Source organism: Brachycentrus maculatus, unplaced genomic scaffold (genome assembly GCF_059751285.1).
Source record: "Brachycentrus maculatus isolate JH-2025_06_01 unplaced genomic scaffold, ASM5975128v1 h1tg000207l, whole genome shotgun sequence".
Taxonomy (NCBI): Eukaryota; Metazoa; Arthropoda; class Insecta; order Trichoptera; family Brachycentridae; genus Brachycentrus; species Brachycentrus maculatus.
In genome coordinates, this window is record NW_028280958.1 from 328,134 (window position 1) to 351,984 (window position 23,851).

General features: G+C 31.7%; 1 protein-coding gene across 1 annotated transcript in view; it reads right to left on the bottom strand.

The window, feature by feature from the left end:
• Positions 1 to 22,293, bottom strand: part of Tl (toll like receptor) — a 277,297-nt gene extending 255,004 nt beyond the window's left edge. Inside the window, exon 1 of the mRNA XM_088263907.1 lies at positions 21,868 to 22,293. The gene's annotated coding sequence lies outside the window, so the exon portion shown is untranslated. The remainder of the gene's footprint in view (positions 1 to 21,867) is intronic.
• Between the last annotated feature and the right edge of the window lie 1,558 nt (positions 22,294 to 23,851).

The window sequence follows — 23,851 nt, forward strand, 5'->3', positions numbered from 1 at the left end:
AAAGAGATGCACACGGAACATAAGCCAGAAACTCTCGACCGGAATGCAACAGAAGCAAACAAGAAATTTTCGGATGCTGTTGGTATGCAACGAAACCAAGCATCGAGAGAGCGATTCTCAGAACTGAACCCCTTGATACTGGGCAACTATTTTATTCAACACTTGGGTGGTTTCGTCAAATTAATATTATATGCACAGTTTAAAATAATACCACGTTAGAGCGGCTCTAAAAGAAGCCATAAAATCGTACTACGCGTAGTAACGATTCGTTTCATTTTTTAATACAGGTTGGCGCAAAATAAATCACCCTATCGGAAGATATTAGAAATTTTTGCAAATGGCATCGCGTCGTACGTCAATTATATTTGTCATTTGTAAACTGAGCAGCTGCAGTATACAAACAGATTCAGGGTGACGCATAATTAATCATCCAATTTTGTTTACGAATAACTTTTCACTGGTCAAGTAAAATGATTGTGAGAGATGGACATTTTTATTTAGACCTTTACAATCTTTTTCTGTTGAGTGGAAAAGATGATATCCGCCAAGTGGCTGCCGCCAGTGTTGATACACATTTATGCCCGTTTTATTAAAATATTTGTATACTGCAGCTGTCTAGTTCATAAATTTCAAATATGATTGACGTACGACGTCATTTGTTAAAATTATAACATCTTCCGATAGGGTGATTAATAATGCGCCACCCTGTACAAATTCTGTTTACCAGACAAACATTATGGAATGGCTGTTATTTTACGAGATAAATATTATAAAATCATATTGAAAAATATGTACGTTAAGAATATGTACTAAAATTATTCATACTGTATTATACGCGCAAGTAAAATATATATTAATGCATTTAACGTGTTTGAAAAACATAGCATTAGTTAAATATTTAATATTACAATAAGTATCAATTATCCAGTCCGCCTCGGGGTTGTAGTTTTAGAACATTTGGGTAGCGTGGTGGTCCTGGGTTTGATTCCCTGGGTCTGCATTATTTTCGGTTTTACGGTTTAAAATAATGCAGCACCAATTGAATGTAATCAATGCCTTATACACCATCATTGAAGACAAGGGGTAAAAAAAAATGTTTTTTTTTTATTCACACGTACTATACGTACGTGGCCTTTCGGCCACAAAGACTGCTACAATTACCCCCAGTAAATAGTCAGGCCAACAAAAAGCGAGTTAACTCCGAATGAAGCGGTTCCCAAGGAATGCAAACTGCACGTAAATCGCAGTCGGGAAGCGCTCCTACATAAGAAATGGCGGCGCTGTGCACTTGGCTGGGTAAATATGCATTTTGCAGGCAAATAAACGCGGTAAGCCTGCACGTAAGGGTAGCGAAATGACAGACAAGACAGGGGGTGGATGTCAAGTCTGGAAGGGTGTCAAGTTAACTAAGGGCGGAATGTTTCGGCTTTTCACGTGAGCCGGCGCATGTAACACGGTCTCATTATTGTACGAGTAATACACAGAACACAATATGGAAATATTACCTTCATACTTTTGTGCCGGGAATGTCACGTGTTTTTAACATTTTTTGTTATTAGAATAAGAAAGGTTCTGAGAATTTCATTCGTCCATTTGACAAAAAAATGTTGCAAAGCTGGGTATAAATTACAATTAAATTAAGTACACTCACAAATCATTATGCAACTTCCTCACAGGGGTGGGCAGAGATAATAAGACACCACACCAATATGTCTTTACAAACTAACTTCGCCTCTTCCATATTCTTGTATCTCTTCGTACATGCCCGCCGATGATCACATTCAAGTATTTAAATTTTTGTATTAATATTGCCAAGTTTTTTTCGGTCTTCCTGTGCTCCTATTTCTAACCACATCTGCCATATAAATTTATTTTTCTGATTTTTCCTCACTCATTTGTTCCACATGTCCACACCATCATTATACACATTTCTTAATTTAATCGCTAATGCTTATCTTGGCCTTGCTTTTTTTTTACCTTATATCACCATTCCAACCTCTATCATACACCGTTTTGCCGCACATGCGTCTGAGAGATCACACTTTGACTACATTCATACTTCGTTTTACAACTTCATACTTGAACACTTGATTCATTATCATGAATCATTAAGTTATCTAAATTAAATCACATTACTAGGAAATAAAAATACACCTAGGTTGGATGCAGTTGAATTGTATTTTAATTTAAAAGTACGTCTACTCGCAAAGGTGTAATCGTCTAAATAAACATTTTTTACTTCTTACGAAGTAAACACAGAGGGGAAATATCACATGACTAAGTCAACATACCATAATGTTAAAATCATCTTAAATGTAAATTTGCTCTTGCGCAGCGAGATATAAAATATGAATGTTATCTTTGACTTGGTGTATCATAAGAGATAACTACTGGTATTCCTTAAAATAATTAGTCACTAGCAAATATTATAAAACTGCATACATTTGGAACACAACAATGAAAAAACACTTGATTTTCTCTGTTGTGTATAATAATAATAAACTCAAAAATGTACTTATATATATATATATATATATATATATATATATATATATATATATATATATATATATATATATATATATATATATATATATATATATATATATATATATATATATATAAATATATATATATATATATATATATATATATATATATATATATATATATATATATATATATATATATATAAATATATATATATATATATATATATATATATATATATATATATATATATATATATATATATATATATATATATATATATATATATATATATATATATATATATATATATATATATATATATATATATATATATATATATATATATATATATATATAATGATTAAAGAAAACACTTCGTTTTTTACCACTTGAATAATAGATACTAATCACTCATTTCACTCTCATAAATTAAAATTATTACACCTTGTTCCATATAAAGGCCAAATTATGAATTATCTTGAAAATTTAGAAATCCAAAAAAACCTGAATTCTAATAATAATTTATTAAATAATATATTGTTTCAAAATTCTTCACCATTGCTTTCCATTTTTCCTTTGTTTTCAAACTCCGTCCCTTGACAAACCCCTTCCCCTTACTTTCCCCTCTCGTTATTTATAGAACAATTTTATATTTTATATTTTAGTTACTATACAGACCTGAATGATGGAAGTTTAACTTCTGAAACATGTAGTCTATAATAAAACTCAAGTGGTAAAAAACGAAGCGTTTTCTTTAATCATTGTAACATGTCTTACCACAAGTTATTGCCGAAACAATAAATAAAATATATACATATATATATATATATATATATATATATATATATATATATATATATATATATATATATATATATATATATATATATATATATATATATATATATATATATATATATATATATATATATATATAATATATATATACATATATATATATATATATATATATATATATATATATATATATATATATATATATATATATATATATATGTATATATATATATATATATATATATATATATATATATATATATACATATATATATATATATAAATATATATATATATATATATATATATATATATATATATAATATATATATATATATATATATATATATATATATATATATATATATATATATATATATATATATATATGTATATATATATTTATATTTATATTTATATATTTATATTATAAAAAGACACATAAATAAGACAAATGATTCATTTACATACGTACATACTAGCTATAAATATCGATGACATTTTCAATACTTTTTTATATGCTGAGGTATATCTTAGGAATATTCGTCAAAAACATGACTTAGCACAATTCGAATTTTGTTTACTCTTTAACTTCTGATGTTTTTATATGTTCAGCTTATATTTATTTGTTCATTTATTTTTATTTCATTATACTTTAGTGCAAATAATAACGAATTATAAATTACAATAATGCGCCCTCACTTATATTCTTGTGACGAAGGCACATTTAACAATACTTTTTGTAATACTATATGAAAGCAAATTATATTATTTCGAGAAATAAAAAGACTTTGTGTTTTGATCCACTCACATTTTTATTAACCAACTAGTTTCGGCAACAACCTGTTGCCCTCTTCAGGGTTTAATTTATGACTTATTGCAAAAATGTATAAGAAACAGACAGTGAAATATATCAATATGAATGAAAGCAAATTGTTTATGACATATAATGAAATACGAAAAGAAATTGGAAATACTTCCAATATGTACCTCTTTTATACTCAGATTTTTTTCTCAGTGGCTTTTTGGCTAATGGAAGCCGGTTGTATAACTAAATTGCATAATAATCAATGTTCTTTTGACCAAAAGAGGAATTTATAAAGTTTTGTTTGATGTGTTTGTGTTTTCGATCATGTAGTTCTAAGTATATTTCCATGAAGTGTGTTAATTGTGATTCATGTGGTTTGCTGGGAGGTGCCTTCTTGAGTTACGTGAGAGTAATTCTCATATACATATGTAAGGATTGTTTTAGAATATATTAAAGTTGTTTGAGTGTCATATGTTGTATTGTTATGTTAATCCAAATATCTTTGAATGACATTGCTAGTCTCCTTGACTTTTATGGTATATTTTGCAATGGTATGAGTTTATTAAAATACAAATCGAGATCCATAACCATTGCGCCAGAAATAGGCGTTGTATTTATTTCCATTATATTATTTTCATAAAAAAAAGTTCAATGCATTATATCAATAACTCGACCCAGAAAGTAACACTATATGATAAAATAAACAATTAATTCATCGATTTTATTACAAATATAATATTGAACTGTTCAAAATTGCAATTATGATTTGACCATAAAAAAACAGTGACACAAAACGAAATATTTGTTAGCAGTCAAAGATATTTACATGAGCACATATATATACAGTATATATTTATTATTTTTAGATATTAAAGTAATATGGTTATTCGCCTCCATAGAGTAGTAGTTAGAACATTTGGCTACCATTTCAGAGGTCCGGTTCGATTTCCAATGGCTCAAAACAAGTATAAATGTATTATTTTTAGTTTAATACTACCTTGGAGTACCTGAAGCGCTGGACTAATCACCTTGCTTTCATATAGTAAACGGTCAAATTAACATTGTGTAGTGCTCTATGCACCATTGGGTGTGGATGAGGCTCAGTAGTAGTAGTAGATGGTTCAATCAAGACTAGCAACGATAAATGTTACACAATGTATAAAATGATCTTTTAAACCAGCCTATGGCAGGTCATTCACATACATATAGGTCACTAGCATACTTCCATGTTAATAACTTGTATAAGTAGGTACACATGCATATAAACGAACGCAAAAGGTGTGTTAAGATTTTTTAATGTACTAATACTCGTACAGCGTTAAAGCAATCAGTGAAGGCTTAACTAAATCCCAAGGTATTATAAGTTCATCCCTCAAATGGCACAACTTAAGCGTCTTACATTAATTCTATGTCATAATCGTAATATACGCCATGCGATCCTAATACAATCTCTTGAAATCTACTATGTAATTCATGTGGAAACAGATACTAAAACGGTAGACATGTATTTGTGTATTAAACTATTATCTTTAAGATGGTATGGACTTGAGGTACGAATGGATAAGCAGAGAATGTATAAGAAAATATATGTGGCTAATTTGAGCCGGAGAACAGAACGAGGACGGCCGAAAAAGACTTGGCATGATCAGATCAATCAGAACATTCTGGTGGTGTTTAAAGTCTGCGTAATTGAGGGGCATTTATGACTAGATGTGTGTCAGGATAGAAGAATGTGGCGTTCCATTCTCTCTGCTTACTACGTTTGTTTCTATTTCTAATACATTTATTTTCATAATGCTTGTGAAGGATCGAAAAATTAAAAAACAGTTAAACAACAATGCAATAAAAAAACAATTAAAATGATAAGTGACATCACGTTGTTTGCGATGAGCAATGTTAATTAATGTTATTGCGTTTAACAGATGGCGCTGCCATTTTTTAAATTTAATTTTGAACACTTATTAGCTTCCTCAGAAAATTCTCTTTGCCTATTATGTACAAGGATTTATTATATCTTGCCATTACGTTTAAAAACCTATCCAAAAAATGTTTTTACTTGCCATAGTTACATACTTACTTCAATTATAGAACGCTAAGTAAAGTAAGGCACAACAATTCAATTTGTCTAAGATGTATGAAACTTTAGTTTAAACGGAATTTGTAAGTGAAGAAAATTTGTTAATTTATACTGAAACACTTCCCTTATTTTGACTGGCATTTGCTCAGAGCTAGATAGAAGAGGATTCACTCCCAATGAACGCACAATAACCGAATTTTCTTTTAAGAAATCTCAGGATTAGAAAACAAGATAAAAAATCTTCAACAATCCTCCATTTCCCGCATACGTCGGACCAAGTACTTTTTTCATAGTACATTTGTGCCATGATCGCAATTTGATATCTGACTGTTTATACAATTTGAATAAATTCTTTAGACATACATTTATACTATATTCTTCAGAAAATCTAAATTCTGACATAGAATTTACGAATATCGCATGAAAGAGATTGACGTAAAAGGATTAGAATTTTTCTTTTATCGAAATATTTTCGTATTATTATATTATGACGTGAATTCTCCCTTTTTCACATTTTACGCATATGATATGACATCACTGTAGACAAGATATGATAAATGTAAAATAAAATAGAATAGAATACTCATATGTTAGGTGGACCGGGAATAAACCTGATATTGCAATATCGCGTTAATATTACAAAATATTTTTGATATCATTATTTCAAACATCTTCCCGTCCATTTCATTACAATATTTTATTTTCAATACTATTTTTATAAAAAATTAGTGGTGTTTAATGAAAATATCGGATGAATTAATTTTCAACATCGACCATACAAAAAAAGAAAAGGTATTGTTTTATTATTTTTTAAAATATACTAAATATTTTTCGAATGGAGAAAGAACCTTCGGGTTTTACCTAAAAAGATCTGTTGCACAGCAAAAAGTTCAATAAGTGGCTTGATATTTATTGTTTTACGTGGTATTATATTTATAAACTTTAAAAACGTTCTCCTGAAAAATCAAGTTTTTTGATTTATGACGTTCTTGAAAGGAGTGAGCGATATGTTAATGATCAAGATAACTCTGCGTTTGTGTGATACAGTGCTCTATGCACCATTGTGTGCGGATAAGTGTTAGAAGAAGAAGAATACTTATTTATAGAGTGGGAACTAATCTTACTAGAAAAAATAAACTAGAAATAATAGCTTTCTCGGCAAGTTTACGTCCCCCATGCAGATTACTAGAGTAGAAAGGCGAGCTCCAAGCTCCAGTGACCTGGGATCGGGAAATCAGAAATTGGAAGAAGGCTAGTCGAGCGAGAATACGTCACGTATCTCGCGGGATGCGCAGGGGCCGTCTCTGGGCCGTTAGTAACACCAGCAAACTAAACTAAATCGACCGTGAAGATGAATTTTGAATTATTTTTCCTCACCAAAACCTGCTGTTATTTATTTTTAAAAATACAGGCAATTAAATACCGCAATTTATACTGACAAAAATTCTAACTTGGGAATGGTCAAGGTATCTGAAGTACCAAGTGAATCGGTGGGCATACAATTTATTAATTTATTTATTGAACAATTTATACAACACCGTTTTTGTGAGACATCATTTCAATAGCGCTTTACAATTTACAGTAATTTCAATATTTAAATATTTAATTTCAACGGAACTAAATAATAATTTTTCACAATATTCAAAATATAATTGACGTTGTCAGCACTGCTATCGCGTAAATAGTAAGTAGATATTTATATCGTGGTGTGTCCCAATTTTCACATAATTTTGCTTGGACTTGAGCTTTGATCTTTCCCTTTTCCTCTTTGCCCCTTTTCATCCCTCCCGCCTCTCTTCCAGGTATTTTTATATTTAATGATATATCGCTCACTCCTTTCAAGAACGTCATAAATAAAAAACTTGATTTTTCAGGAGAACGTTTTTAATGTTTTAAAATATAACACAATGTATTTAAAATAAATTTCAAGCCTCTTATTGAACATTTTACTGTGCAACAGATCTTTTTAGGTATAACCTGAAGGTTTTTTCTCCATTTGAAAAGTATTTTATATAAAAAAAATATATTAAACAATACATTTTCTTCAAAATGCAAAAACAACATTTTCTGCCCTGTAGCGGGTAAATATTAAGTTAAAAAGATGCCTCTTTTGCTGGGATATAGTACATTTTCTGGGCATTCCAAAAACATGCACAACTGAAAATTGACGATTTTTTATTTATGACGTTCTTGAAAGGAGTGAGCGATATGTGAAATTTTGTAATTGGAATGTTATAAATATCTATTTTTTATTACTCGTTATAGTAAATGTATTTATGTAACTGTTCTGTAAAATTTCCAAGCAAAAAAAATTATAAAAAGGTACTTTCATCTACTTTTTAACTATACTTCCCCTCCAGACTCAACTGATTGACGACGTTTTTTAATTTATTTTTTTAAACTTTCATTATCATTTTCATATCATAATCCACGTCAGTATAAGCGCCTTTGGGGTACGAAATATGTGACGAAAATTATGCTATATTAATTATCCAATTTATAAATTATTAATCATAATGCGTGGCTAACCCTGATCCGTCCCGATGGTGCAAAGGGCACTGATTATGCAATGTGATTAATTCTTACTGTAACACTCTCCTTATCATTCATCGTTCACTTTGTGCAATACCACTTAAAAACTCAACAACCACCGGTTCCATTTCATGCTTATAACCATTTCATCGTCCTATCAACAATCGAAAGCTGGTAGGCGAGAAGCAGCGTTTTTAAGTGGTACTATACAAAGAGAACGATGAATGATATGGAGTGTTATATTACCATACCAATGGCAACAATGCTTTTAAAATGAGAAAATATGAAATAAAAATTACTCATCGGGAATATTATATATACTTATATGACTTAGGTATGTAATATGTTTTTGAAAATACAAAGACTGTTGCCACGTATTGTTATCCGTTGTCTAAAGTACCCTATGAACCATTGATTGCGGAGAAAAGTTGGAAGAAAAATTGTCACATTGAGGTGCTAAATCTATAAGATAACCTTGTCTGAAAATATAATTTTATTTATTGTTGAAATTGCAAACGTTATTAAATACCCTAATATTAATTTGCATTAGATGACAGCGGAAGTTCTATCTTCCGCCATTTTATTTTACACATTTTCGTTTGGAATTTATATTGCAGAATAAAGCAGGTGCAACGCGCAATCGCTGAGTTGGTGAACTTATCTACGATGCACGGTAGAGCAGTGGACCAAGAGTAAAAATAAAGGGGAAAATGCTGCACAAAGCTTTAAATCCAGTTCCCGCGTGGAATCCGGACACAGGTTGCTTCGGAATATGGAAATCAGTTCGCTGGATGGGTAGATTGTCTGTTTCCATACATTTTTTGTTTGACGCGGTTCGCGAATTTGATACGAGAAGTGCCGTAAAAATTGAGACTGAATTTTTAATGATTTCAATATTAGGGTTCCCATATATTTGCGAGATTCTCTGCATCATGTTTTTTTTTCTTCAAAAGAATCTATTAATATTTTCCAGAGATTCTATAAGGCCGATGGTACGGGGAGAATATTTGCAAAAATTATTTTAAACTTACAAGATGTATCAATAATCAATTTATTCTTAAAATTCTCTATTATGTAGGGTAAGAGAGAGTTTCAAGCTATTCTGATTTTAGAAGTGCATACTTTCTGAATTTCATAAATTTTATACCTAGTTTACACACACATACCTGAACACCCGGTATTTAAAAAAATTTAAGCTGTCCATATATACATACATATATACATATGGACATAAATGTAGACATGAGTTCCGAACATTTGAGTAGTGTGGTTTTCAACCGTGGGTAGGATGGTGAATGTTGCGCGTGTATAAAGTGATTACTTAACCGGCATAAGACCCCTGTAAGTACTCAGACTACCAAATTCATCTTCATCTTTGTTGATATGTCAAAATGTTAAAGTGGAGAAACCCTGATTTGTAAACAAGGACTCACCCAAAATTTTGCGGATTCATGTACAGTTAAACTAAACAGAAGTAGTCATTGATATGATATAGGTAATTTAGTCAAAGCTTCGGAGAATGAAGTGTTAGTGACATGAAAATGCACGCGGCTGTAAGTGATTTATTGTCATCATGTCACTGTGGACAATAATTATCTGAATGAGATTTAAAGCTACCTTGATGGATGCATTATAGATTCCAACATTTCAAGTGTGTCCAAATACTTGTTATTATTAAAGTAATTTATTTTTTATATGTTTTTTATATATAAAAAATAACTCCTATAAGTGGAGATAGTTCACATTTGTACACAAGTATTTGGACACACTCAGAATGTTGTAAATAAATCAACCGATCAAATTATAAGGTTAAATAATAAAATGAAAATGATATTTTCTAGCATTCTATGTATGTGATTATAATACAGGATTCAGTGGTTGTCAATCACGGGTAAAATTAGTGAATATTAATTACACTTGAGTAAAGTGATCACTTAAACTTGCCTATGACGGTCGTAAGCCCCGTAAATGCCCAGACTTCTATATTCTTCTTTCATTTCACCATAGATGTCTCTACTGAAATTTTAGTGATTCAAGTATTATGTTTTGAATTTGAAAAATATGAGTATACAGAAGAATTTAAGAAGTTTGGTTGTTAATCATGGGTAGAATTGGTGAATGTTACACGTTTGTGAAATGATAACTTTAACCAGCATATAATACGCCTCGTAAATGCCCTGACTTCTTATCCTTCACTCCATATTCTCTTCATCTATGTTGAGATGTCAAAATAATATTATAGATTTCATAAACTACTGAAATTCTTAAAACTTCTATATATGGTATCTACTTATGTGGTTCAATTTCGAAACATTGTACTTGAATCACTAGACCCATTAAGGACATCTATTGGTGAGATGAAAATCACTCAAAATGTTATAGATTCAAAGCTTCGCCTTTCATAGTTCTCGCTGCAGCCCGCGTCAGTCCACCGCCTGTAGGTACTGACCAGCAGCTCAAAATGGCTGCTCGTTAGGTGACCTAGCGGAGCGTGTAGCGAGACGATAACTGGAAGCGGAGAAACTAATCTAATCCCTACAGCAGCCCCGGACATTAGCATTGTAATTTCTTTGGTAAATAATACGCATAATGCCGGGGTAATCAAACCCGATGCGAATCTACGCCAGTACGTGAGAATTTAGCCAGGAATTTGCGCTTCAGCTTAATTCTTTCAATATTATAGGTGTCTTAACTTGATGTGAAAAATCTATCATTCTCAACATTTTCAATGGGTTCAAATTTTTGTTTACAAGTCTAGAGATGTCTCTACTCCAGAGTTATTTTAACATTTTTCATTAATTAAAATACATATTTCAATGTATTTGGAGGACATTGATGAAATTCTAAAAGTTCTTATTTTCCATTAAAAATAGTGGCCTTAACCTTTTCCACTCTGGCCATTTTTTCTCATAACTGATCAGCTACTCTGATCAAAAAAAAAATGCGACGTTTTTCTACCATTAAAATAAATATTTTGGTTCCCTATTTTTGGGACACTCTGTCTGGCAATTCGTATGATCATGTTAATTAAGATTAACTGTATTTATCCGAAATATTTTTTTGGTAGAATATACTTGGGTGATAGAGAAATCAGTGATAAGAGTTATAACTGCGCCGGGCCAGACATTGTGGTCCACGGAGCTGCCTACTAGAATCATAATGGCCAGAATGTCTGGTCTACAGAGTGGTAAAAGTTAAAGTCGTTCTCATTCAATAAATAAGACAATTTATGTTTATTTTAAAATCTGTAATACTTTGTTGGGTGTATCGAACATTTTTGATATTTTACACCTATCGTGAAACAAATATTTAGGCTTTAATCATTTCAATTATTGATTCGGAAGTCACTTTAATTACAGCGTCATATTTCTCTTGAGATGCAGTTCACGGAGCGGTCACGTTAAAAAATCGGTCCGTCAGATTTTATTAATGAAAATTGCATGACGTCATTGCCGTTCTATTTTACTTATGTCCGTCTACAAAACAAGAGTTGCGTCCCTTTCTGACAGCCGTGCTATTGTTCATGAAGAAGAGATAAGAACGAGCTAATACGGCGTCAGTGTCACACATACGTAACAGTGCGAACGAAAGGAGGTGAGTAATGCGGGTCAATTTTAATTGAAACGTGCAAGAAGGCTCTAATATAAGATCCAGTTTTTCTTAATAAATATGAATATATTGACTAACTAACTAACCATCACGCCGCTTCCCCGCAGGGGTAGGCAGAGAGAATCGAACGCCACACCACTCTGTCTTTGCAAACATTATTCGCCTCTTCTACATTCATGCATCTCCTCATACATACCCGACGATTATTACGACTCCTGACCCGGCCTCTTTCAAATATTTGACATACCTGATTGTGCCAGGTTTTCCTCGGTCTTCCTCTGCTTCTTTTTCCAACTACATTCGCCTCATAAATTTGTTTGACCGTTCTTTCCTCACTCATACGTTCCACATGTCCAAACCATCTCAATACACCTTTCTTAATTTTATCGATAATACTTATCTCAGCCTTGCATTCTTTCCTTATTTCATCATTCGAACATCTATCAAACATCGTTATGCCACACATTCGTCTGAGGGATCGCATTTCGACTGCATTCAGTCTGCTTTCATCCTTCTTTTGCCAACTCCATGCTTTGCTTCCATATACAATGAATATATTAACAAGTTAATAATTGAAAGTATCTTAAAAAGTTAATAAATAAAAGACGATTTGTTCCCCAAGAAATACTAATTAGTTCCGAAACACAAGGTACCTACGAACAATCAATGGCTTATAATCAAAATCGCTGAAAACTTTAACAAAACATACCCTAAAAAACATTGATACAGCAAAATAATACATACATCCTTCTTCTAACCCTTATTCGCACCCAATGGAGCACTGCATCGTATTGACGCAGTGCTATCTTGATCTTTACTTACATAAGGACAAGGTGATCAACCCAGCGCTTTAATATTCCTATAATATCAGGCACCAGTCCTTGATATTATTTTTTGTTTAATCTTCTTCTCTATTATTTTTTGACACGTCATCAAAGATGAAGAAGAATATGGAAGTCTGGACCTTTACGGGGCTGACGACCGTCATAGGCTGGTTTAAGTGATCACTTTACACACGTGTAACATTCACCAATTCTACCCATTATTGACAACCACACTACTCAAATTCTTGTAAATATCTTCTTCTCTTCTCCATTCATGCATCTCCTTTTAAATATAACTTTTAAATATTACACTTTTAAATATTTGAAATACCTGATCGTGACAAGTTTTTCAGGGTCTTCTTCTGCGTCTATTGCCAACCTCAAACAGATGAATATAAATAACGAGTGAAAAGCTCTTATTTAACTCTCCTCGATTTTTTCCTTTGCGTATATTAACTAATTTTTGTTAATTTGCGGATACATTTTTAATATTTTATACCAACACACCAGTTATACAGTGCTTCAATAATTTTATTTATTTTTATTCTTACATCTTATTAAGATTTTATTATTATTTTTAAGACAGCTTCGACTAGCCTGTTATTATTTGAAAATAAATAAGTTGAAAATTTATGTTTATTGCTGAAATGTTATCATGGCTAGACATTTAATTTCCGGAAAGTTGTTAAAGCACAAACTTTGAGTTTTAAAGTAATTGAAAGATACGTAAAAAATATCAATCTAATTTTTTGTTAAAAAAATATAATCAAATTCGTAATTGAGCGTTCAAAATTACATTGAAAAGGAGATGGGTTCCGGTGTTTTAAATAAAAATATCAATAAATAAAAACGTGCGATTTGGTATTCTAGCGAACGCGAACGGTCAGCCATTGAACACAGTGATGACTAGCTGCTTCATTTTTTATAAAAAGGTGCATACCATTCACTTCATTGTATAAATTAACTCTATAAATGATCACTTCCCGCCTCTGCAATGGCATCATAAAAAAAACTGACGAAATTTACAGTAAGAAAAAAGCAAACATGCACAAAAACAGTTTGTTCCTACTCATTAGTTTGAAAGAAAGTTACTACAACAATACTGTATAGTTTAAAACAGATACATAAAAATACCGAAAAAATAACGCTAAAATCATGCACGAATGATTGAATTAATAGCTCTGCCAATGGGTGTTTTGGTGTCATAATTATGTTTTTTTTTAACAAATACACATTTGAAAATATGTTTTTGTGTTCTTTTCATCTCCTTCATCTTTCTCAGTTGTCTCTCCACTGCTGGATGTAGACCTCTTCTATTTTTTCCAGACTTCTCCATTTTGGGCTTTTTCATTCCACTCAAAAAGTCAATGTCATCGGCCTATCATTTCTGGGGCCGGCCTATGCTTCTCTTCATGTCCCATGGTCTCCACCGCAAGCTCTGGATGCCCATCTGTCCATTCCATGTCTCGCAACATGACCCGCCCATTGCCATTTCATTATTTATTCAGCGTATAATTTGACCAGATTATTTTATTCACAACATTTTGAGGGTTTCTGAATACTTGTTCACAAATCTAGGTTTCTTCGCTTTCATAAAAATGTTATCAAATATAAAGAGTTATAAAATATTTTACGAAAATGAAAAAATAACTCCCAAGTGGAGAAATACAGATTTGTGAACAATTATTTGGACACAATCAAAATTTTGTGAAGACAATATTATGATCGTTGAGATTTCAGAGTCTTAGATGTAGAGTATGTTAAATTTGATATTCCTTCTCAGTGAAAATGTCTATTATATGAGTACCATGGAGCGCTGTACTTCCTGTATAAGAAATCGAAAGTTGCATGCTAACATAAAGCCAACTGTCAATTAAATAAAGTACAGTAGGTACTTGAGTACTTACAAAAAGTACTATACATTTTCCGCGAAGTAGACATGTTATAAAATAGTAATTTAGATACAGGTATATAATTTATCCAGTTGAGAAATTCCACCCCTTAGAATCCTAGGCATATTCAATATTCTTTGTATCATAAGTATTACTTCCCTATTCATAAATGTCAGGCTATTTCCGAGAATTGCTCCGTTTTACCGGTACTTAATAACCGAGATAATGACATTAAGATTTACTGAATTATTCGGTTATTAGTTTCGAGAAACTAGACGTAATGGTGTTTAATGAATCCGATAATAATCAACGAAGCTATTTATCCAACGAGAATTACTTGTAAATTTTATAATCAAATAACCATAACAAGTTAATTTTGGTTAGAAACAAACAATTGGAGCGTGGAATAAATTAAAATTATAACATTTATGTAAAGTGTCGTCTTTTCTACAGTATAGGCACAGAGAAAGTATCCGTCAAATATTGGTATTCTTATAGATTCTGCGGAGCTTTTTGCAAGAGATCATTCAAATCAATGCCTGCAATATATTACTTATAGATTCGAGGAATAATAAGATTATATATATATTTTTAAAATAATACACGTGCAAAGATCATTGTTGAGTTTATTAATGTATACGTGACTAGTTTCGATAACTACAGTTGTTCTCAAAAAAATGTGAAAATACAAATATAGAGATTCTCTATTTTCACTTGTTGATAAGACAAGTTGTTGTGTTCGCAACTAGTCATATTTATTTTTATAAACTTTATAGAAGTGTCTTATTTTTTAAAAAAAAAATCTTAGTGTCACTCCAAAAATTTAAAGACAAACTAATTTGTAATATATTGCATTGGTACATCGCTTTATTTTTATAAATGATCCCCAAACGTAACCTTCCAACATCATGATGTATGCTTTCGGTTTTCGTATCAAACCATTGTATCCATCTAATATTTGCCAGGAATCTAAAAAAATGGTTAAAAATGTGTAGTGAAAAATGGATGATAACACTATTTTCCAATCACTAATACGGGTCAAAACTTTTTTAAAACAACATTTTAAAATTTTTTGACAATACCATACACTATATAATATATAATACAACACCATGACAGAATAATAATTAGACCATGGACAATAAACAATTATCTCAAATGTCGAATATACTAGAGTTAAGAACCTCTTGTAATTTATTGGTTTAATGTCAACACCGGTTAAAAAAATATTAACCTTTTAAAATTAAACAATAGCGATCTTATTAAGTGCACTTCGATCAGTTCCGTCCAATTTTGAAGATTATACAATCGTTTCCTACGAAATTGGTAATGACGTAAGACGTCTGGTTTGGATTGAAATTCAAAGAAACATATTTATCTGTCATCAATAATAACATACTGTCGCTCTTCCGAATGACTACAGTAACCGACATTTTGCCTAGTTCCAGTATTTTTTTGTAAATTTTTATTATTTTAATGTGCTCACTTAGCAAAATATCATTTAACGTTTTACAACGGATAGCAAGTAATGAATTTACAACAAAAAACATACCTGTTTAAAAATAACTTACTTTTGAACATCTGAAGAAAGATATTATACTGCTGTAGATGCCTATTTTTTACAAAAACAAAATGAACTTTTTTATACGAGTATGTTATAGGAAAGGTAAGGGAGAGTTGATTGTTTTTTAATATAAGTTTTGCTTAGTAAATACCACTATTTCTTAAAATCTATTGTAACGGGTGTTTCGATGCATTCCGTATCATTTTCAAACACCGTATGTGAAACTAATTCTTAATTTTAGAGTTGTGTCCTTGGGACGTAGAAGGTTGAAGAGGGAGAAGAGCTGTTTTTTTAACCAGTTAACTGCCTATGAAGAGTAAACTATGCGTACTGTTAAAAGTTGATTCAGAAAGCATCAAAGATTCTAATCTTCTAGTCCGTAGGTTAGATTGGGTAAGGTTAGGCAAAAAGTCGAAAAACTCGTGGCACTAAGATTATATTTGCTCTAGGTGTAGTCAACTCTGACTAGTAAGTGCTGATCAAAATTCATCACTTTTCGCTTAAAATCAAGTTTTACTGAGTAAGAGCCGACTTTACCTATATTCTTGACTCATATTTTTTTTAAAAACGATGCCGCCCAGAATATTACGGACAATGGAAAGCTCTGCAGAACCATGATAACTGACTTCTTCGTACTTCAGTTGAATGGTATTGATGTGACATAGCTGTGGTTTCAACAAGATGGCGCAACATGCCACGCGGCGGGTGCCACCATCAATTCATTACGAGAAATCTGAATTTGTATACCTTTATACGCACCTATAAGTATGTTATGTGTATTAGAAATATATTATATGTGAGTAGGATGTAACATTGAAATATTCACGCATTATATTGTATAATAACATTTATCGCAAATGATTTCGAAACGGTATTGCATTTGTATGCGCAAATATGTATTTCAACCTTGTTCGTGATAACTGGTTTTGCAGGTAACATGTCGGCACTGGAATTGATGTTGAAAATTCTAAGAAAGGACATTGATAATCAGAATATTCAAACTAATTATAAACAATACGTAAAATGTATTTTTGTCAAACATTTAAGTAAGTGGGAAGTTTTTCTTAGTATAAAACAAAGAAAACAGATCAATTTTTTTTCGACATAATCGTCCAGGAGTACTCAACTATATTCGCCACCCTATAAAATTATAAGTGCTTATCTGTTTAATTATTTAAACTAAAACTACAACATTGAATTAAGTTTGTAAATTCAAACTACTCACAATTTTATCTGCTAGATAAGTAGGTAAATTTATAATACTTAATTCAGTTACCGTAGCTTAAAAGATCCATAAGATTTAACAACTGTAGCTTTATTTATTTACTTATGATAACTTAGATCCCATAAATGATGAAAAAACTTTATTAGCAAATAAAATTATAAGCGCTTATCTATCAAACCATTTTCCTGAAATCATAACATATCAGTACATATTTTATTCCTTTCAATGAAATTAACTAAATCTATTTCGAATGCTAGCTGTAAGATACGTACGTTTACCTTATTAAACCCAAGAAATCTGAAATAATTTGGGATTCATTAATGTATATTACCCAATTATTCTAACACAGCCAACATTAGTACAATCTGAGAACGGTCGTACCTAAACTAAATAATTCAACGGACTAAACTCAATAATTCTATTATGTGGGCAAGCAGTGTATAGTGTACAAAACACATTGATTGCAGTATGTTTTATTTAAAATATGAATAAAATCATAATTTATTTATTTTTTATATAAACTGCCACAATACGAGCGACGAGCGAAGTACAAAAGTATTTTGTATATTAGAAGCATTGTTATCTGTGCGGTATGGTAATATAACACTATCCTTATCATTCATCGTTCACTTTGTGTAATACCACTTAAAAACACTACTTCATGACTACCGGTTTTGGAATAATCATTCCATTATCAGCTCACATTTGACATGATGATGTAACCAAACGTGTTGATCGCTATGCGATAATGGCGGACTGAAGTAAAATTACAGCATTTAATTTATTCTATTTCGAAAGTATATAGTGATCCAATTACTCATAATCATATGATGGACCGATTTTGATAAAACGGGATGGCTTGCTAACGGAACGGAATATGCTTAGCTACGATTTCCTGGACCCACAAATTGTGCTGTGTTAAAGGTGTACTCTCAAATATACAGTCAAGACGCTACCGGCTGCGCAAAAAGCCTTAATTTGCGTAAATAAGTGTTGTCACTTTTCAAAAAAATAATGTATACTTATAGGATTTTTTATATTTTGAAAAAAAAAACATTTATTTTACCTCCTTACCTTTCAATAATCCTTCTTTTCAAAACCATATATTTATTTTAAAGGAAAACTTATTTTTTCCATACAAAAACGGTGTTTTTAGACAAAAATTTAATTACGTTAAATTTTACTTGAGTTTAAAGAAAATTAAGCTGCGGACTGTTAATTATTCCACCTTAAAACCAATGATGAATATCGGTGGATACGGAAAATAGCCATGTTTCATAAGTTTGTGTCGGGTCGTGGTCCCGTAGTTAGTGTCGCGGACTCTTAAGTCAGAGTTTCTCGGTTCGAACCCACTCTACTACAACTTGATACCTTTTTCTAATAATGAGCCGCTTAATAATAATACTGTGAAATTGAAATATTTGTGTAAATAATAAAAACACAAATATTTATCTTTTTTTTTTAAAGCACAACCACAATTTGATTTGTAGAGATATATATCATTATCAGGAAAAAAATGTAAAAAGTTCATGTGAACAATAATTAATATTTCGTAAGTTTATTCTTACCTACTGTTTATAATCCGGTTTCAAAATGCATGTTTTTGCATAAACTTCATTAAGAAATTATGACTTATAATTATCGCGTGTTATTTAGAACATAACATGCAATTATTTTGAGAAGAATGATCGTTATAAAAAAACATACATTTTTTTACGTTTATTATTACGACTACAAATAAAACACTAATAAGTAGTCTATTTGTTTAAAAAAAGTATAATCTGTAAATACCAAATAAACAAGTGTTAATGATAAAATACAAAAGTTATATTTTTCGTAGAAAATCATTAAAACAATAATACAAATATTTTACCATACTAATTTTATACGGTTATAAGAATTTATTTTATTAATAAGGTGAATACTGTTTACATCTGAGAGTAATGGTAAGTGCGATTGGCTACCGTGCTGTAAGTCCAGGGTTCGACTCCCAACAAGCCAAAAAAAAAAGGCTAATATATGTATTTATTTAATATTACCATTCACTGATCACCTTGCTTGCATGCAATGAACGATCAAGATAACACTGCATCTATAGACAGTGCCCTATGCACCATATGGCGTGGATCAGGGTTAGAAAAATAAAATAATAAAAGGAATAAATATCTGAAGCTTAAATTTTTACAAATAATATAATTTCCAAAAAAAAAAGTGTCCGCCTCCGTAGTGTAATGGTCAGCATGCTCGTCTACCGTTCTGGAGGTCCCGGGTTCGATTCCCAGTGGGGTTTAATAAATATAAGTGATTTTTTCACAATAATATTTATTCAATATTACACTGGACTGGTACCTGAAGTGGAGGGCTGATCACCTTTCCTTCATGTTTAATCTATCGAGATAACACTGCGTTTATATGAATCAGTGCCCTATGCACACACTGGGGTGCGGTAAGGGTTTTATTATATTATTATTATAATTTCCATAATTTTATTGTCACCTATAAAGCTCTATAGCCTTCATCCATTATCCATATAAACATTAAATACTATAAATATTTATTTATAAGAGATATTGATAATTGGATTGTGGTGGGTAGATACGAAATCGATCGTGTCATTCGGCCATGCATCTATGATTGCAGGACTCATGACCAACTTATAACTAACAAATACGCACTGCACACTAATTGAATAATGTGCCCTCGGCACGGGAAAACCCAGTGATGACAGTATGGTAAATTTTAAATTGTAATTGCATGTTAAATGAAATAAATAGGATAAACGAAATGTTGTCTCAACCTTCTTACAACATTATAAAATATATAAAACATACTCGGCTGTCCAAATTCAAAACACAGTATGGGACATTTTTTGGTAAAACATTTTTTTTGCATTTTTGGACTAAGTAGATTCTACTTACTCCAAAAATACAATAAAATGTTTTTTTTTTAAAAATGTCCCTTACTGTGTTTTAAGTTTGGACAGCCGTACTACGTATACAATAAAAAATCATACATAAGTATGTATTACCATATAATACATATGAAAGTTCATACATATTCATTCAAACCCTTATCCGCACCCCAATGGTGCATAGGGAACTGCATTATACAAACACGGTGTTATCTTGATCGTTAACACATAAAGGAAGGGTGATCAGCCCTCCGCTTCAGGTACCAGTCCTGGGTAATATTGAATAAATATTACAGTGAAAAAAAAACACTTATATTTATTTGACCCCCCCCTGGGAATCGAACCCGGGACCTCTAGAACGGTAGCCGAGCGTGATGACCATTACACTACGGAGGCAGACATGAACTTGTCTACATGACAATTTATCAACCTGTGAATGTTTATAATTTTCTCTTATTCTCTAACCGTTATTCGCACCCATGGTGCATAGGGCACTGCATCAAGTTTAAGTAGTGTCAGATGGATCTTTAAATATGTAAAGGAAAGGCGATGAGCCCTTCGCTTCAGGTAACAGTCCAGGGTAATACTAAATAAGTAGTAGAGTCAAAAAAAAGCTTTTGTTATTTTGTATTTTAAATTAACATTATTATTTTGTCATTTTTATAAAATACAAAAATGCATACTTGAATACAATACTATTTTCAAGTAAACAAACCTAAGCAGTTTAAATTTGAAAATAGGAATCAAGTTGCGCGCGAGTGAGGTTTGAACCTACTGAGTCTGCGACACTAACCACGGGACCGCAATCCAACATGGTGTTTAATAAATAAAAAATACGGTTTTGTGATATTTTTTCATCCGGCTATACCGCCGTAGGATGGGGAAAATTGACAGCTGTCAAAAAAATACAAAAAAATAGGGAGAGATTTTTTGACGTCAGAATTCACCCCTGCAAAAAATATCAACAAAAAATATCCATCTTTTAATTATGTTTTTATTTTTATTTTTTATAATGGACCTCGAATTAATCATCCGCGGTATACCTATTCATATGTTGAAAATCGTAAAAACTCAAAGAAGTTTATTTTTTCGTCTAATTTATATATTTTTTAATGGACATTATTTAAAACTTACCAGTTTTATATATATTACACAGCGGCTTCGGCAAAGATCACTGTCACAAAAAAAGTATATTTTAAAAACAATGTGAAAAGTATTCTATGTTCTTCACACCATTGTGCAGAAACTAGTTTAAAAGTTCCACCAGAGAAATCACTCGACAAAATAAATAATTACACTGACAACAATAAATTATTTCACACACAGATCAACAACATTGCAAACGCTAACCTCACTTTGTCATTGCAAATATAACCTTCGGCATACTAACGCGATGTTTAAAATATCGTGTATTCAACACGGAATCAAGCAGAACTTGACGTCTGTTTTGAAAATGACACTTCGGAAATTTCGAAAAAGTTTGAACGTCAAACGTATTTTGAACGCAGAAAACACTGGCGAACGGACGTGAACCAACTTTCCCGGTATCTTTACGCGACTGAATAAATTTCAATTCCACGAAGCATGCGGCTGCAGCGTTCGGAAGCAATCGGGAGTTATCGGGTCTCTTCGGATTTTAGAGCGAAAAGAAATATCTTCTCTGTCGCTCTAAGGTCGAGATGCGGTTGGATTTTTCAGCGATAATGATGCTTGTCTTGTTTTATTTATTCATTAGCGTATATATTTCCAACTGCATACATTAAATACAGGGTTGTGCGACTGATGTAAGTGCCCAAGACATCGTATAATATAATTTGACTAAAATTAACAAAAATAGCGATTTTTTTTGAGGGAACAGACAACATAATATGTAATATATTGAAATGCATGAAAAGTCTCGCCTTATTGCAGCGACGCTTTACGGTTAAAAATGTCGCGACGAAATTTCGGAGGAAAAATATAAAATATTTTAGTATCAAACGATTTTGAGATTTTTCGCTTTTTAAATTAAATTAGAAAATGGTGTTTGATCGACTACATTGTATTTATTGACTGATTTTTGATTTTATAAATTCAGTCACATCACCCCACTACTTCACAAACTACACTGGTTACGCTTTACCGAAAGGGTTGAGTATAAACCCTGTCTACTCTTTATAAATCAATACATAATATGGCTCCAGAGTATCTAAAAGAGCTGTGTATTCCAGACGAATTAGTTGAAAGACGTCTCACGCTTCGATCGGCTACAACAACTACAATGGGCAAAGTGATCTTACCAGCTCGCAACCAGCACAATAAATTTAGGGAGAGTGCCTTTGCTGTTGCGGGCCCGATAGCGTGGAATGCTCTTGCACCAGTGGTTAGAAATATTGACCGTGAGATGATGTTTAGAATAAAAACTAAAACACTTTTGTTAGCTAAATCATTTCCACCCACTTTGTTCCCCTAATTCATTGAGTATTTTACGAAAATAGTGCTAGATAAATTATCAATTTTATTATTATTATTATTATTGTTTCCGTAGTCAAATCATAAACTTGTCTCACAGCTTGTCCGCCTCCGTAGTGTAATGGTCAGCACGCTCGGCTACCATACTGTAGGTCCCGGGTTCGATTCCCAGGGGGGGTCAAATAAATATTAGTGATTTTTTCACTTCAATATTCATTCAATATAACCCTGGACCGATATCTGAAGCGGAGGGCTGATCACCTTTTCTTTATGTGTTAATGATCAAGATAACACTGCGTTTATATGATGCAGTGCCCTATGCACCATAGGGTGCGGATAAGGGTTTGAATGAAATGAATGAAGTCCACCTTTCCTTCATGTGTTAATGATCAAGATAACACAGCGTTTATATAATGCAGTGCCCTATGCACCATAGGGTGCGGATAAGAGTTTGAATGAAATGAATGAAGTCCACCTTTCCTTCATGTGTTAATGATCAAGATAACACTGCGTTTATATGACGCAGTGCCCTATGCACCATAGGGTGCGGATAAAGGTTTGAATGAAACGAATGAAGTCACCTCAAATGAGAAGACGTTTCTGATTGTACCCCACTCATTAGGGACGGCCCTGGTTAAATACAATTACAACTCACGGCAAAAATACA